We start from the raw sequence: 18,547 nt of genomic DNA on the forward strand, positions 1-18,547 counted from the left end.
AAAGAGCGATTATGGTCTTTAAGAAGTGCATTAGCTAATGTTGCTTTTTCACATGTCAGCAGATCTGAATTGGGGCCGTGTTGCTACATCAAAAGGTATTTGTGTTACGCTCTCGAGATCGGTTGGGGGGTGTTATCTCAAACAATGCTCAGCCTTTGTTTGTTTGCTTCATATGCAACTCAAGCTCAACCGGAGCTTTAGGCCTGACCCTCAACTTAAACGTCACGCCTGCTTATCCATATCAAATGACCCAAACCAAATACACATGCGGGGAAAGCGAAAGCAAGAGTCTTTTCAGTACCTGTAATATTCCACACTTCGCACAGCCGAGCCAATTATTTGCTGAAATTAGCCAGTCTGACTTATGCATATCAGCACAAATTGTTCGCAGTTCGCCCCATGGCAAGAAAATATATTTTCTTTTGCCATCATGTTGACACTTTCCCAGAGCCTTGAGGAAATTGCTTTGGGTGTATGTGTTGCTGAGTGAGGCCTATTCCCAGACGGTCAATATTTGTCTGTTTGTTTGCCAGTGAGGCCTATAGATTAAATGGGACAGGTTAGCAAGCCTCATCTAAACAGTGAGACACTGTCATTTGAGAAGTTAATCTTTTCCCCTTATTCGCATTCTCTAATGAGACGCAAGTCAAACATTAGTCAGCCGCTTGTTGTTATTAGCGCATTCACCTGCACAATCACTTCTATGTTAGATTATGATTCATGCGGAAAGCTTTCGGTGCGTTTAGGGTCACATGACAGCCACTGTTGATTCTCCCAAACGAACTGTTTGCACAGCTCTCAGGGCATAAAAGTGTCTGTGATTACTGAGCGGACGTGTTGATACGGCCGTAGGTGGGGTGGGCGTGGAGCTTATGATTCAGTTACCTTTGTAAAGACAGACAAAGAGCTGACCTTGGGTCTGTTGTTTGTGTCCTTTGGCAAGTTGACCTTCCCCTGCAACCCTGAGAAGACACAGCCCTCATTAATCCCACAGCGCGCTTATAATAGGTTGTAAATATGTGCGATGTGGATGGAACGACGGGAATCTCTGACCGATCTTTGTTGGATCACCGGCTCCTTCAGCAAGAGCCAGGAGCAAAAGAAGGAGAAGAATGCTTTGCTAAATTCCTGTCATCTCTTTATCCCATGCTTTGTTGCCTCTGTTGTGAACGGTCAAGGTTCACCAAGAGCGCACACTAGGCCCCCTCACACACACACACACACTTATAGACGGTGCACTCCCCTCCCCCACCTTCCTCTCGCCCTGTTTGCTCAGCTAATATTGACTCTCCTGGCTAACACTGCCTCTATTGAGCTGAGCCATTCACAATAATGTTTGACCAGCATTAGAACATCATTGAGATAACAGGGGAGGCGAAGACCAGGCCTCGCTAAGGTTACACGGCTAATGAAAACCAGAAGGGGAATAAATGACAGGGGAACTGGGGAAAAACCACCTCAAGATGAACGCAGCTTCCAAACCATACCGTATTTACAGTGTTATGTACTGTGCCATTTCACTGAAAAATAATGAGGAGGAACAAACAGCTTTACAGCACTTTTTCAATCCCATTCCAAGTACTTTGTAGTCGTGTATTTACATTTCAGCATTTCTACTCATTCTCGGTCTCGGTAAGCTTCCATTACTCTCTTGGACGTATTTCAAAGGGTTTCTTATCTGTAATCTTGGATCATCATGTTATGTTTTTTGCTAAGAATTCCTAAATAGGATGTTTTATTTGGGATAAGTCACTTTAAGGATGGTTAGTTCACTTGGCGGCCATCTTGGTAACGTCTACAGGCGGCTGTTTTTCTATGTAGGTAATAGGGTAGAAAAAAATATTATTTTAGTATATTATTATATTCATATTAATGTTATCTTAGTATTTTTAAATATACTATTATAGAATGGACTTTTGAATTATGAAATTGTTTTATTTTTATATATATATTTTTATTAAGTTTTATTTTAGTATAGCTTATAGTAATTTAGTAATAAGTCATGTACTTCTGTCATTTTTGTCATTTTTTAATATTTCTATTTAGCTTTTATTCGATTCAATTTTAGTACTTTAATTTATATATTTCAGCTAGTTGCCAAGACAGCATTGTTAATTTCTTTAAATATTTTTATCTAATATTTATATTTTATTTCAGCTTTATTTCAATTAACAAAATTGATTTTTTTTATTACATTTTGTTATTATTTTAGTTTTATTTAACAATAACATCCCTGGGATAAGTTGAATAAGGAGAGGCCAAAATCTCCCAAACTATGTAAAAATTGAATTTTTATTTTTTTTATTTTATTATTTTTTTTTTTTAACATCAAATCATGCTAAATTAAATATTTTTCAGGTGGGTTCAGGTAATGCTAAAATAAAGTCTATCCAAAAAAAAAAAAAAAAAAAAAAAAAGTTCTCTAATAGCATACTACTATTTCTGTCATATGGTAATATGCTGAATTCAACCTCCCATTCATTTTTATACAAGTGGTCCATCTCCTCCCTTGACAATGTTTCTACCCAGCAGAGCGGAAATGAGGAGAGGAGATGGAGGAGACACGGTGAGAGCGGAGGAGAGTGCTGCCATCTTATGGTCGTATGCAGCCCTGCTCCTGACTGCTGCTGGGCCCCAGTTCATGCCTTGTTTGAATGGCTTCAGGTTATATTTCCACTCAGCCATGTAAGCTAAATGAAGCATATATAATGCAAATGAGAGACTGAGAGAGAGAGAGAGAGGGGGGGAAGAAGTGAGGTGTGGAGGAGAGTGATAGCAGAACAGCCCTATAGTGCTGCTGGTTGAGGCAACAGAGGGAGATGAAAGCATGTTTTTGTGTGGAAATCTGCCCATTTTTAGGGGAAGAAAACAGAGAAAACTTTCATTAAAAAAAGATAATAAAGCAATTTTATTAGGCCATATTAATTAAGGTTTAACTATAATCTAGTCAATTCTGCAACACTTGTCTCATTTGTTAACATTAGTTAATACATTAACGGTAACACTTTAATACGTGGAACAATTCTCACTTTTAACTAGATTCCTATTAAGCTTGCATATTACTAGAATACTGGCTGTTTATTAGTACTTATAAAGCACATATTAATGCCTTGTTCTGCATGACCATATTCTACATCCCAATACCTAAACTTAAATGTTACAACAACTACCTTACTAACTATTAATAAGCAGTAAATTAGGAGTTTATTGAGGCAAAAATCATAGTTAATAGTGAATATGTGTTCCCCATAGTAAAATGTTACAGCATTAACTAACATGAACTAATGAGCATATATATTTTTACAGCATTTATTAACTTTTGTAAATGATAGTTAATAAAAAACATTAATGTTCATGTTAGTTCACAATGCATTAACTAATGTTAGCAACTTTAATCTTAATTTGTATTAGTAAATCCTGACATTAACATTAAATTAATAAATTCTGTAGAAGTATTGTTCATTGTTAGTTTGTAGTTAACTTATGGAAACAAATGAAACCTTATTGTAAAGTGCTACCGTAAATTCTGATGTTGTTTGAGGGAGTTTTATATATGAATAGACAGCGTGAAAATATGGGAATAATATAAAATGGCTGCGTGTCAGCGCAGGTGATTGTTATTTAACTTGATTTGGCAAGGCTGCCTCTGTGATATTTAGAATTAATTATTCTAAATGTCTGTCAGCAGCATTGGCAGACCATATGCGTTCACATGACAGGTAGTATCTTGCATAACAATGCAGATTTAACCTTTGTCAACAACCAAGTTTGTACATTTTGAGGTTTAAGAATTGATTACAAGATTCTAACATGCACCATATATATATAATATAATATATATATATATATATAGTAAGTATAAGTAAGCTGCCTATATTCTCAAACTGATTTCATATTTAATATATTTTGCAGTGTATGTAGCAATACATAGCAAATAGCTTGTACCAGCTCATTGGAATGTGTCTGGCAGTGGCCTTATATTGGCTTTGACAGAGACGAGAGATAACAGAGAGACATTGGCTGTTCTTCATTAGATTCTCCTCTGCCCCTCAGCAAACAGAAGTAGCTCCGGCCAAACAAGCTCAATCAAAAGGTGGCTTCTCTGGACGATGTTAGCTCAGCAAATCCAGCTCTACACACACGGCTTCAAAGAATAGGCCCATCTCCACCTAACCTTTGATGTATTGTGTATTGATCACGAGGAGAGCCGGGAGAGAGTGATGCGATGGATGCCCTAAGAGGGATTAGTGGAGGCCTGGCCAGGCTCAAATACAAATGTTCCTAAAGAGCAGCTTGGTCTCTGGGGCTTGGCCAGCTGCCCTGTCCACAGAACAACACTATAGGAGTGGATGCTTTAAAAATGGTGGATTAAAATTTCTTATTTTTAATTAAAACAGACATGCTTTGGTGGATAAGAACTAATTCCTTTTAAGTCGGTTGCTCTGAAATAACTTCAAAATCACTCAAAGCACATATTTCACACTATTTTGCTGGTCTACTCCAAAGGGCTTCATAGACTATCATGTATAAAAAGCTCTTGTGAAGTAAAGGCCCAGTGATATAATCTAGTGCAGTCATGCATGGACAGCGCAGCACTCATCTCCCTACCGCAGATGTCTTTATACCTTGTTTCCTGTCTTTCGTCAGCTAAGTTAAGTTAGAATGACATTGCGATTTTTTGCTTCTTTTTTTTGCCACAACAGACAATTGAAACGGCCCATCTTGGAACAGTGGGCTCACACCTGTAGCTGACAGCCAGTGTGACAGGTCTCTTCAAAGTCTGTGTTTACAGATGGCTCCTCACGACTACATGAAAGAATGGAAGAGATGAAAATCCTCTTTGAAAGACAAGAGCTGGGTATCTAAGCAGCAGCCTACAACATTTCATTGAAATAATATTTTATTGATAAATGCTCACGGGGTAAAGGCACAGTGCATGTCGCAGCCTGCCAACACTTGCTTTCATTTCAATCAAATCAAACATATTTCAGCAGGCAAAAAAAAGCAAGGCATGCAAGACACTCAATGCCTAATTTTAAGGAATTGAATACTACATGGTAGTGCGTACAATTAGTATACACAGTGCGTACTAGAGGTAGTGTATACAACTTTTGTAGTATGTTATAGAATGTTTATGATTGAGAGCTTTTCTGGACATATTACACCAGTGCTAAAGTTATTTTGATCAGTAAGTATCTAATGGAAACATGGGGGTTAACATTTAGACTTTATACACGGCTCTGTGGAATACTTGATTCTGATTGGTCAATCGCGCCATCCAGCAGTATCTTATTCCCCGATAACAACCGCTGAAAACAGATAACACAGGCTCATCCGGGTTACTGAAGTCAGCTGTGCTACAGTTGCTAGGAACATTTTTTCTTTGTTGAAGTTTTGCGTTTGGTGAGCTAATTCAATATTAAAACTCAGTCAAATCAATATTTTGTGTACAGTTATTTAATTATGTCATCCGGTATCATGGATTCTCTCTTGTTTCATACAAACGCAGCTGCTGCCATTTTGCGACTATTGTTTTGTACACTACTTTTGGATTATAAGATGATAAACAGGTATGATTTTAAAACAGTTTAATCTCAGATCAATATCCCTTATCCCCATAATTATTTATGTGGCAAAATGCTGTTTAATAAGTGGTGTAACTGTACCGTATCCCTTAAATGTCAGCCTAGTCAGGCTTCGCGTCGGGGTCCTGATCACCCTGTAGGGGTTTATTCTGACATAACTACCGGCTGGATTTACATTATCCCTAACTTATAACAGTGATACTCAACCAGGGGGCCTTAACAAACTTCCAAGGGGGCCTCAAGATGACTTAAAATTATTTAAAATAAGCTAAAACTAGCATTAAAATAAGGTAAAATTAATATATTTTTCTGTATTTTGTTATCTTTTATAGCGTTCTAGTTATGCCAAGCTTTGAGTAAGCAATAAGGTACTCGAGGCTGTGCTGTATCCGCTTCGCGTCGTGCCTAACAACACCTTTCCGCCGTGACTTATTCACGATACAGCACTAGCCTCGAGTACCTTATTGCTTTTATAAAACGGTTACCACACAATACAAATATTAAAGCCAAAAAATATGTATAAATGCAACTTTCATGAAGTAAAATCACTAAAAGCCTTCCTTCCGCCGGAAAAAATAGTCCCTGACCGTGAACAGCAACAGAAGTTATATTATTCCGCCATTAGATGGCGGCATAGACTGTCTTTATGAGTGTGTCAGTCAGTAGCGAAGACTTTTATATTGAAAAGACTGAATTGTTGTGAACACAGAACAAGATGCAACTGACAAGTGCTTTGACTAGCGCTGTCAGTCACGGGAAAACCCCTTAACTGTTAAAAGGACAAGATATTGCAGCGGACATTTTTTTATTATGAACATAGGACTGACCTGAAGGAAAATGCTAAATCTGAATGCAGGTAATAAACTCGTTCAATCGATCTCTTCCTCACAATACTCTGCTACATAATACAGTAAGCTTCAATGAACAATAAAAATTGAGAACAAACAGTTTATGATGGTTGCTAAGGGTGTTGAAGCGGTCATAGCCGTATTTTATCGTGAATAAAACACAGCTATTGACCAATCAGAATCAAGGACAGGAACTAACCATTTTATAAAATATTTTATTGGGTAGAAATTGAGTATGTGTGTTGAGATCCACTGAATAACACACCCTCACTCTCTAAAAGCATTGAAAAGTCTGATTCACTTTAGCCGAATTGGTTCATTTGAACAGTTTGTTTTGATGAATCATTTAAAAAAACAAGATTCACTGATTTTGTTGTCATCACTTCAAAGTAAAGTTCCTGTGTGGCATTTTACATCTGAAATATGTTACGTCATGACGTAACACAAGTAGCAATATTATTTTCTTTCGGATTGCTACATATACATCTGAGTGAAGCGGATTATCAAAAAATAAAAAAAAACTAGAGCGGGGACTCAATCTATCGGTTGTTGATTGTAAGAAATGGGCGGGGTTTACACACAATAAAAGATCTGAGAATTCCAGCATATGTCACCAGAGAGAGAGAAACTGTCATTTCACTGAAAAGATCGATAACATGAATTTAGAAATCAGAAAATTACTATTTGTATTTTGTTGTAGCGGCTGTCACTTTAAGATCCTGATTGTTTGGGCCAGATGAATGAACTCTTTTTATTTATTTATTTTTTGTTGTAGATAGCTTGCCTGCTGCATTTTCTAAGTCTCTAGCCCAACACTACACAACAGTGACTGGATGAACCCAACAAGCCATGTAACCATGCAGCTCTCTGAAGGACTCGCTGTGGTCACAGCAAAAGTGAGTCAACGGAAATCAGTTCTGGCAGACTGTCACCGCTGCGAGGTCACAGCCTGTTAGAGTGTGGGCAGCACATGCACTAGACTTCAAGAATGAAAACAACTGACAGCTGCAGAGAGTTAAAGCACTGTCAGAAACAAAGACCCTGAGGGGAAAATAATGAACAGTTCATTCATCCTCATATTGTGATACACATGAAAGGATATTTATTCTGTGGAAACTACTTGTTTCTTATGCTGCTTATGCTGGAAGACTTCCATGTTTTTTTATTATGAGTTTTTTGGCATTTGCGCTAGATCTGTTAATTGTAACATTCCTCTTTTTGGACAAATATCCTTCATAGAGAATCATTGTCTTATTTTTACAAAGATAATTACATTTCAAAATATAATGAAAGTTTCCAAACAGATGTCTGGCAGGCGTCCATTAACTCCATTAAAAAATATTTATCAGTATCTGTTAAAGGGATAGTTCCAAAAATGAAAATACTGTTATCATTTATTCACCCTCGTGTCATGAGTTATTGAAAGCAGAATATCCGAGCTGCTTTGTTCCAATTTTTTAAAGATGAATTTTAGCCTGTTCCTCACACTATCACTTCCAAATACTTGGAATATGATGCATATGGACCTAGTTTTTGTTGGAGCTTGACAGCCCCTGGTCCCCATGACAAAAGAGCAGCGGTATAGGTTTGAGTAAATCAGGGCCGTAACCACCAACGACATTGAGGGGGGCAAGACCCCCCACCCCCCCAATAATTAGAAATGGCCAAATTGTTATATTTGATTTGATTATTGATGCTGCACTCTTATCACTTGGTTTGTTGTTAGGATGACAACAAGTTTTTAGGTTGGTCTGCCTCAGCGCTAATAACTGTGCTCAAAATTATTGAGATGGCCAATAAAATCAAGGAAGGCGGGGCTTACTGTTCACAGAAGACAAGTACGAATTCCAACGCACGCTTTAGTTTTAACAGTGAAAAAAATGTGTGGTAAGATGTAAGTAGCTAGACATTTAATATTTGACAACTGTTTATGATAGAAATTTTCAAAGAATGATAAAAATAGCCTATCCAGTAATGCAAACTACTCAACTTTTTTATGAAATATTTTGCGTTTTTAATTGAAAATATGCTATAATTTTACATGATTCATGCAATTCATATCTTAAAGGGTTAGTTCACCCAAAAATGAAAATTCTGTCATTAATTACTCACCCTCATGCCGTTCCACACCCGTAAGACCTTCGTTGATCTTCGGAACACAAATTAAGATATTTTAGTTGAAATCCGATGGCTCCGTGATGCCTTCATAGGGAGCAATGTCACTTCCTCTGTCAAGATCCTTAAAGGTACTAAAAACATATTTAAATACGTATTTATTTAAAATACAATGGTTCAATATTGATATTATAAAGCGACGTGAATATTTTTGGAGCGCCAAAAAAACCCGAAATAACGACTTAAGTGATGGCCGATTTCAAAACACTGCTTCATGAAGCATCGGAGCATAAATGAATCAGTGTATCGAATCATGATTCAGATCGCATGTCAAACTGCCAACGGCTGAAATCATGTGACTTTGGCCTTCCGAATAGCAGATTCGACACACTAATTTATTATGCTCCGATGCTTCCTGAAGTAATGAGTCATTAGTTTTTTTTTTTTTTGCCGCTACAAAAATATTCTCATCACTTTATAATATTAATATTGAACCACTGTACTCACATGAACCGATTTAAATATGTTTTTAGTACATTAATGGATCTTGAGAGAGGAAGTGTCCATTGCTCCCTATGCAGGCCTCACGGAGCCATCGGATTTCAACTAAAATATCTTAACTTGTGTTCTGAAGATGAACGAAGGTCTTACGGGTGTGGACCGGCATGAGGGTAAGTAATAAATGACAGAATTTTCATTTTTGGGTGAACTAACACTTTAAGGTGACAAGACAAGAAATGTTTAGCATTTTCGACATATTAGACATACCAATAATAGTGAATGCATTCTTATTTATTTTTCTGTATTCCCTTGAATCCCTTTTAATCCCTTAAAGTTGTCATGAAATCAAAATGTACTTACTTACTTTAAAAATGCGTCACAGTTCCACCACTCTATAATGACAATTTTAATTTTTTGGTGAACTATTCCTTCAATAATCAGTAAAAAAGAGTGATTACCAAGGAGGTAAAATTACACCCTTTTTTGTTTCATGAGAAACAAGAAATACAGAGCATTTTAGATGGTCACATGCAGCAGTGGCAGCTCAGGCGCTACAGAACACATTTTCAGTCAGTGTTCTGAACACGCCTCAGGACAAGGCAAAATAGACTAGAACCCCAGTGTATTAAAATGCAGCTCATATCTCAATTTACCCTGCGTATTGGTATGCGTGATGATGAGCAGAAGCCAAAGAGGAGTGAAGCACCACAGTAAAGCAAGATGAGACCCCGGGGAGGGCACGAGATACGCTGAATGACAATTGCACCCGACTGTCAACACTCATCTGCATTTTAACCTCCCTTTGGACTGACATACTGGCTCACAGACAGCCACGATCCTGACATATCAAGATGTAGAGCGGGAACCCTGCTCTGGGCCTTCATTAGCAAAGCGCCGGGCTCATGCAGTATTTACAGAGTCGTCCACTAATTGAGTTTTAATGTCAGTGACTGCTCCCCAGGACACATCTAGATAGGTATATGGGCCTTTAAAGGGCAGGCTCATCTGCGGTTCAACCGCCACCAACACCAACATGCCCTTCTAAACCTCATCGCCCCTGAGGGGATCCTGCCATCATGATATGCAAGAGGAAAAACTCCCCCCCCATCTAATTCAGCTAAAAGGCTGGTAGAAAGCATCCTCAGCTGACCACCATAACCAGCCTTTGTCCCAGTGGTTAAATGATTAATAGAGTCGGCATGGCAGCCTTGTTTACAGCATCTGAAGGAAGGTTTCCACTGCATAATGCCAAACACTAAGTGTTGACAATCCACTCCCTGAGCGTCTACATAATACATAACATCAACCAAACATGGGAAAACAGCAACAGCCCGTGCGCCGGAGACGAATGCACTGACGTGACCTGACAGGCCGTGAAGCTAAAGGACACCTGGTTTACATGTCAGATCAAAACGCCGATCAAGTCAACAGGCTAAGCACAGACTATGATGAAAATCTTCCATTTTACCTGCATCTGTGGTGTCGGTTGAAATGGGAGTGGAATGATGAATGGCAAACTGAATATTGAGATTGTATTAATGAGAAAATGAACCTAGAGTGCACAGGTTTATTACATATACACATGAAATAAACATGGAGAAATTTGCATCTGTAATGGTTTGGTGTGGTGGGGAAACGCGGTGAGAAGCTCATTAGACGGTCTGCCTTGCTCCAAATTATTTTGTGTCCGTTTCTGCAGCGGCAAGCGATAGACTAACAGAGGACAAAAATAAGAGACTATTTGCTGGAATTAATCATCCAAATAGCAGATAAACCATGCAATCATTTATTTTGAAAAGCCAAGCTGACTAATTAGTGTGAATTCAAGCAGGCAGTATTTTCTCTCTAATTCTTTATTGTGTATTCTGGAGGTTAAGCACTTAAATGGAGAATTACTTTCACTTTGTTAAAAGAACTTCCTTCCTTAGAAAAGAGCCAAAAGACTACTGATGCATTCTGGTAAGTGGTTCTCCCCTGGCTTAGAGAATTTAATTGCTAAATGACTTTCATTTCCTTTTTTTGAAGTCAACATAAAAATAATTTTTTACTTTCTTTTTTCAATTTGAATTCATTTGTGCACTTTATTGCCAATAACTTTTTTTGTGCTTGCAATCAACCATGTTTACTTTCTATTTTCTATTGTAAATATTGCAAATAACTGTTTTGTCCATGTAATCTTTAATCAGAATATAATAACTTGCTTTTCTGCTAAAGTCACTTGGCTAAAAATTATTCCTGCATTGTTTTAAAGGTGCTAAAGAGGATCTTTTCGTCGACTGAGAAACCAAAGACTGAGTTTTTGAAATGAGCGCATGCGTAAGAACAACCTTCCTCCTTCAACGGAACACCTCCCAAAACTCGTGCACGAGTATTGGAACACGAGTGTTTACCACCGCCATCCGCTGTGTCGTGTTAGTGGATTCATTATGTCAGACTCACCGCAGGTAACTCATAATCTGCAGTTGAGACTCCTGTCTCCTGACAAAAACATTGCATGTGGCGCCAGTGGAGTGTGGAAAGTTACTGGAGCGCGCAGCCGCGCACATCTCTCACAAGGAACGTCATGGCAGTGATTGACAAGCCAGAGGGCCAATCGTTTACACGATGATCGCGTAAACGATTGGCTGATGTTTTTAAGGCCCTACCTCGTGCACAGATGATGTATATTAATATTATTCCTTTCAGTGCACCTAATAAATAGTCTTTTATCAGTTAGTAAAGACAGTTTCAAGTAATATTGCAAAAATGTATAAAACAAAACATCCTATTTAGCACCTTTAGTAGCAACATATTGAGGTCTTAAGGCCAGTTTACACCAAGAACTATAACTATAAAGATAACGATAAAGATATATTTCTAAAAATCGCTCTAAATATAAAAAAATAGCATGTCCACACCACAGCTATAATGATAACGATATAGAGAAACGATATTGTTGGGATCACTTTCAGAACATTTTTTTTCCAAAGACAAACACTGACAGCCAATCAGAATCCGTTGTAATGTAAGGGCTCGTGCATTTAAAATGGCAGAGGACATTGCGGAGAAGTTAATCGCCGAGGTCTAGAAAAATTCACCACTGTTTGACAAATCAAGCCCCCTTTTCAGAGATAATTTAAATAAAATGGATATATGGAAAACAATTGGTCATACCCTATTTTTTTACAGTCTATGGTCATACCCTCATAAAAAATGGTGAGAGAAGTATAATTAACGGAGATGAGATCATTATGCCAGGCTAGCAATCACATAAAATGACCTCAGGTATCCAGCGCTAGTTTCGACAATACTGTCTTAACATTATTTACTTTGTAGTGGAAAACACTAGGACTTGTTTTTATTCCACTATATTGACTTCATCAGCTAAATTCACTGTTAGATTAGATCGATTACACTAGCTATTCACTCGAAACATAGCATGCTGAGGACATCTGCTGGTTAAAGCTGTGTAAATGCAACAAGAACAGCAAAAACATGTACACATTTTGAAAATGCAGCGTGTGAGCTTAGAATAAACAGACTGTTATCGTTGGTTGGTGTGGACGCAGATAGTTATTGTTTTCGGTGTGAACGGGCCTTATTCTGTTCTGGTATAGCCTATGTAAAGGCCACTTTTAACCATAAAATGAAAAAAATATATATTTTTACAGAGGTAAACTAACATGATTTCATGTTGACTAAGTTTTGCTTTTAATGTGGGAAATCTGTCAGATCAAAAAAACTTTTCAGCAAGGTGAAATAACAAAAATAATATTTCAAAAAAATATGCAGTCAAAAAATAGGCCTATTTGCATTCAGCCATGTATTTAATGAAAGTAGCTGGTAAACGGGGGTTAATGAGATAAAGCGAGTAGTACTTCACTCATCATGTGATCTCAACACATCATCTCCCATGAGGCAACCTGCTTCATTTAAAATACATTGTTTCCTAATGTGTACATTTTTTTAACAACTTTTTTGCAACTGCCCTAAAATTGCTTTTCAAAACTGTTACAACATACATAAATCAATAAGCTCACCATAACAGCTTTACAGTGCTTTTCACTCCAGATCTGCTAGCATAAGTGAGTGATATATGCTTATTAGTTTAAAATTGCTATATTTTCAAGTGAGAAGTTCTCTTAGTGGTAGTTGCTCATGTGTCTCTCTTTTTCTTTCTCTCACTTCATTGGATCATAATCCTAATGCAGTAATCTAAAGCTCTATCATAGCATAACATTCTCGCTAGCTCCAGAGCCATTGCCAGCCGAGCCAAATGATTATATTGTAGTGTGGCTCATCAAGCTGTGTATGGTCAAAAAGCAGAGCACTTGATGGCTTGCACAAGTGAGTTTAATGTCTGCTCGTTGCTTGGAGCCCTTGACCCTCTCTTGGAGGCGCTCCATGTTAGTCACTCTCTAGTGCCTCCAAATTGAAATAGAGTCAGAGGAGCAGATGAGATATCCACCATCAGGCTTTGGCTGTGGAGGTAATAGAGAGATAGATACAGGGCCTATAGCTGCTCTCCTTACACAACTGAGACTGAGATGTCATAGAGGACAATTATTGTACAATCCATGGGCGTAGATAGTTTAAAGTGCCCTTATTATGCTTTTTTTGGATATTACCTTTCATGTAATGTGTTGTATAGCTGTTTGTGAATGTAGAAGGACTGTAAAAGTTTCGAAGATCATGTGCATAATAAATTGAGTTATTCAAAGGAAAGAACAGACCCTTAAAGGAACACTCCACTTTTTTTGAAAATAGGCTCATTTTCCAACTCCCCTAGAGTTAAACAGTTGAGTTTTACAGTTTTCGAATCCATTCAGCTTATCTCCGCTTCTGGCGGTACCACTTTTAGCATAGCTTAGCATAGTTCATGGAATCTGATTAGACCGTTAGCATCGCGCTTAAAAATGACCAAAGAGTTTTGATATTTTTCCTATTTAAAACTTGACTCTTCTGTAGTTAAATCGTGTACTAAGACCGACAGAAAATGAAAAGTTGCGATTTTCTAGGCTGATATGGCTAGGAACTATACTCTCATTCAGGCGTAATAATCAAGGAACTTTGCTGCCGTTCCATGGCTGCAGCAGGCGCAATGATATTACGCAGCGTCTCTCACATACGTCTCCATGGTTGCAAGGCACGTTCCCTGTGCAAGCAGGGGCTCACGGGCGCTGCGTAATATCATTGCACTGCTGCAGCCATGGAACGGCAGCAAAGTTCCTTGATTATTACGCCTGAATGAGAGTATAGTTCCAAGCTATATGAGCCTAGAAAATCGCAACTTTTCATTTTCTGTCGGTCTTAGTACACGATTTAACTACAGAAGAGTCAATTTTTAAATAGGAAAAATATCAAAACTCTTTGGTCATTTTTAAACGCGATTCTAACGGTCTAATCAGATTCAATGAACCATGCTAAGCTATGCTAAAAGTGGTACCGCCAGAACCGGAGATCAGCTGAATGGATTTGAAAACGATAAAACTCAACTGTTTAACTCTAGGGGAGTTGGAAAATGAGCCTATTTTCAAAAAAAGTGGAGTGTTCCTTTAACAGCCTGAAATGAGTCATCAGTAAATCCAGTCTTAAGGCCCCGATATACTTCAAACGAAATTGAAGAATGAACTGATGTGACGCAATTTTCTCCAGTTGCAAAACATCTTCGTACTACCATTGGTCCGTAACGATAACGTAATAGGTGTGTGCTGAGGCTCCGCCTTCTTTCACGCGGAACTCTTTTCTGACTCATTTCATCTGTTTGAGTCCATCGAGGTAAGATCTCCGCAGTTGAAAATGTGAACAGACTGGATAGCCGCTTTAGAGAACAAAATGAAGTTGTGCTTCTGATGGAGGCACTGATACTGTTTTTCATGTTTGATACAGTAAAGCTGTTTGCTTTTAAGCAATCTATTGAATAAAATGGCATATAAATAAATGTGATGTGACTTTACTGAAGTGCTAATTCGCAGAGCTCATGCTAATACCCATGCTTTTCTTATGGTTTCTATAAAAAAATGCTGTTTTCTTATTTTTGTCGTGTTTGTTACTGAGAGGAGCAAATATTTACATATTCATCTAAACGTCGCTCTCAGCAGTGTGGGTGTCAGATGTTCGATAACAGTATATCGCTGGTCATGTAGGCTATTTCAAACTTCGTTTTACCCCTAAATGAAGAATGAAAAAGAACTTTGCCGGCAGGGTTGCCAGGTTTTCTCAACAAAACCCGCCCAACTGCTAATCAAAACTAGCCCAATCGCATTTCACGGTGTACTCACACTAGGCACGATTGCCTTGAACCGAGCCTGAACCCGAGCGCGATCACACTAGTCAAACAAACCAGGCATTGGGGGTCAAACGCGCTCGGGCACAGTTCAGAACGCCCCCCACAGAGGGGGGTACCCCAGTAAAAATCATGTTCTGGGGGGTAAAATCAAAGTCCCTTTAAGACAAGTCATTTCACTCGGCGGCCATCTTTGAAATGCCTCTCGGGCATCCTGGGCATCATGCAGCTCTATCTCTTTGAATGGGGAAACATCAGGTTCTCCAAAACTGTTCGTCAACCTTACGATTAAATTTGATATTTGAAATCACCAATGAAATCTAACAACAACCGGCTCATAAATTTAGTTTCTAAATGCTCAAATCATGACAACAAAAAATATTTTTTTCAGGCTGGATCAAGCTAATGCGCATGCGCAGACCTAAATGCATTGCTGCGTCCCAATTCGCCTACTTATACTACGTCCTAAAAGTATGTACTCTTTTTGTAAAGAAAAAGTACATACTTTTGAGTGTGTAGTAGAAGAGTATGCAAGTTTTGGGACATACTACCTCGTCATAACTGCGTCTTTAACGGACGTTCTGTTGCTTAGTTACTCAACCTGTAACTGTTTAAACTACCGTGTCAATCATCATGTCACAGTTAAAATCCTCCACATTTAAATTAAATTTATTTTCCTACCGTTTCGGAGAGAAATGTAGTCGCACGTTGATCTGCCAGTCATGGGTCTTTCATGCAGAGAACTCTCCTCATCTTTGCATAATGATGCATTTAAAAGTTAATGACCAAACACATCGTTATAAAAGTTCACAATGCTGTTGCAGATGAAATATAATGTGGATAACATTTAATAAATATCTTTTTGTCAGGTTAGACACTGCTTATTAATCATTCAAGCCACTTTATCTTAACCGTCGTACCTCGCACGTCCGTCATGTTTGTAGTTTTTAAACACTTTTTATTCGTATTTGTAGTTCTAATCGAATCCTCGTCCACAGCGCAATGTGTTATGGGCAATATTAGCCGTTAGAAGTGTGCACGGATCTGCACTTCGAATTCTAACCGGAAAAAGTACACCATCCGGGTATCTTTGGAATACTCATTTCAACATACTACGATTTGGGACATACTAATTCTTTTTTCGAATACTATTTAGGATGCATAGTATGCGAATTGGGACGCAGCACATGTCTCTTCGGAGGCGCGAGTCTGACTGTTTCTATAGAAACCGGTGATTCTAACGGCCGCTGAAGTGACGCGATGACTTTACCAGTCGGCGATTGGCTCTTGGCTTTAGAAGGCGGGACTTATTCCGCCATATTGCGCGTTACACTTTCTCCCATTCAAAACAATACGAGTGACACGTCTTGTGTTATTCTGGCGGGGTTCCTCTGGTAAAATTCCCATTACAGTCGCTTCAACTCCCGTACATGAAAATCAACCCACTGCAACAGTATTAAAGTATCCCAATTCTGCGGGAAAACTCTGGGAAGACTTGGCAACACTGTTCGTCGGGGCCTTTATTTCCTCCATAAACCGTATTGAAACAAATTTGCATAATGCCTGCCTACAGTCCTCATTGCCTGCCCATGATCAACGTCTACTTTGACCTGCCCTCAAACACTGAAGTTGTAGCTAGCTGAAAACGAGAAGGAGGTCTCTGCGGAACAAAAAGGGGCGGTTCCCAACTTTGGGGTGTTGTCACACGGAAATAGGTGTTTTTCAACCTCTTTACCTGATTTGCTCAAATCGAGTGGGATATTTCCGCAAAAACAATAAGAGATATGTATTGAATGTAAGTGTATTGTTTAAGTTGTTTAACAATTGTTTAATGTTTCTTTTGTGTGAAAATGCTTGCTAGCTCGTTGTAAAAAGCTCCAAGCAATCTTCCACTCACTTCTAGCAATAACTATTATTAGCTAACATTCGCTATTCTATTTGATGTATCTGTTAGTCACTTGATTAAGTTTTGCCATTAGGTTGTGGCTACAGTCTGTGGTCAATAAAATGATTTAAGTTTAAAGTCTTCAGAATCATAATTTCAGGTTAACACTTTTTTTTTTTTTTTTTTTTTTAAGTTTACACAAGGTCAGTAAGTCCGTAGTCTTAATGCATATAAAGCTTATACACGCTGAGGCAGTCATGTGTTTCTGTGGTTGTTATCCTATAAAAAACAAACACTGTTTAGCCTACGTATTCTCTCTGCTTGTCTGTTGATATAGTGCAGTGGTTATGTCATTTTAATATTATATATAATATATATAATAGCCTACTATATAGCTTTTATGACGAAGGTATTATGCACGTGAAATTTGGCATGCGAGAAATTAAATAAAATAGGCTTTTGATCGCGTGCCTGCTCTTCTGCGTTATTCATATTGAAGAGCATCAATTATTAAACAAGACTTGTAGCACAAGAAGGATCTAGCCTTAAGAAACTATTTGAGGTGAAAAAGGTGAGGTGAAAAAATACCGTAGTAATTTATAGTACGTACTATAGTGTTTTTGAACCATACTTGAATGAATTTGTTGTGGTAATTCTAAAGGCTATTGCTGTGGTAATATAACAACTATAGTAATTAACAAATTACGTTACCCAATACTGTACTATGTTTTCTTTAAACTATATTATACTACAGTACACGCAGTTAACTATAGTACAAACTAAAGTACTACAGCCTATGCTGTAGCAATAATTAACAAGTGTTGTAAATACTATAATATACAGTATATTTACTGGTTCAAAAACACTATTTACTATCAATTACTATAGTATTCTTACACCCCATGTCCAACCAAATGACGCCGATTGGATAAGTTCAGACAAATGACTATTTGTCTATGAAAAATATATAGCCATTGTGACAAAATTACATCCCGTGTCATTATAATTCGTAGGCTAGTTTATGCAAAATAATAATAATAATAAATAAATAAATAAATAACTAGCACTAAAAAAAACGGAGTAGGCTAATAAAACTTGCACAAATCATATATATTTCGCCCTCTCGAGCTATAAGCTACAGGTCCTGTAAAATAGTTCATACTCTTCAAAATAAATGAATGTATTATAGTAAAATGTTTCCATATATCTAGGCAGGCACTCGGAAAAACGCATAGTTTCCCTGTTACGGAAGTCAAGCATGCAGCAATATTTTATTTATTTTTAATTATCTCGACATAATTGTTTCTCGGGATCTAAACATTAAAAAAGTAGTTGTAATCATAAGAAA

General features: G+C 37.9%; 1 long non-coding RNA gene across 1 annotated transcript; it reads left to right on the forward strand.

Moving 5' to 3' along the window:
* The first annotated feature begins 2,572 nt into the window (after positions 1–2,572).
* LOC137023012 (uncharacterized) lies at positions 2,573–7,282 on the forward strand. Its single transcript, XR_010895457.1, has 3 exons — positions 2,573–2,685; positions 4,704–4,858; positions 7,209–7,282. It is a non-coding gene; the product is annotated as an uncharacterized lncRNA (long non-coding RNA).
* The last annotated feature ends 11,265 nt before the right edge of the window (positions 7,283–18,547 follow it).

The sequence above is a fragment of the Chanodichthys erythropterus genome, chromosome 7 (assembly GCF_024489055.1).
Source record: "Chanodichthys erythropterus isolate Z2021 chromosome 7, ASM2448905v1, whole genome shotgun sequence".
Lineage (NCBI taxonomy): Eukaryota > Metazoa > Chordata > Actinopteri > Cypriniformes > Xenocyprididae > Chanodichthys > Chanodichthys erythropterus.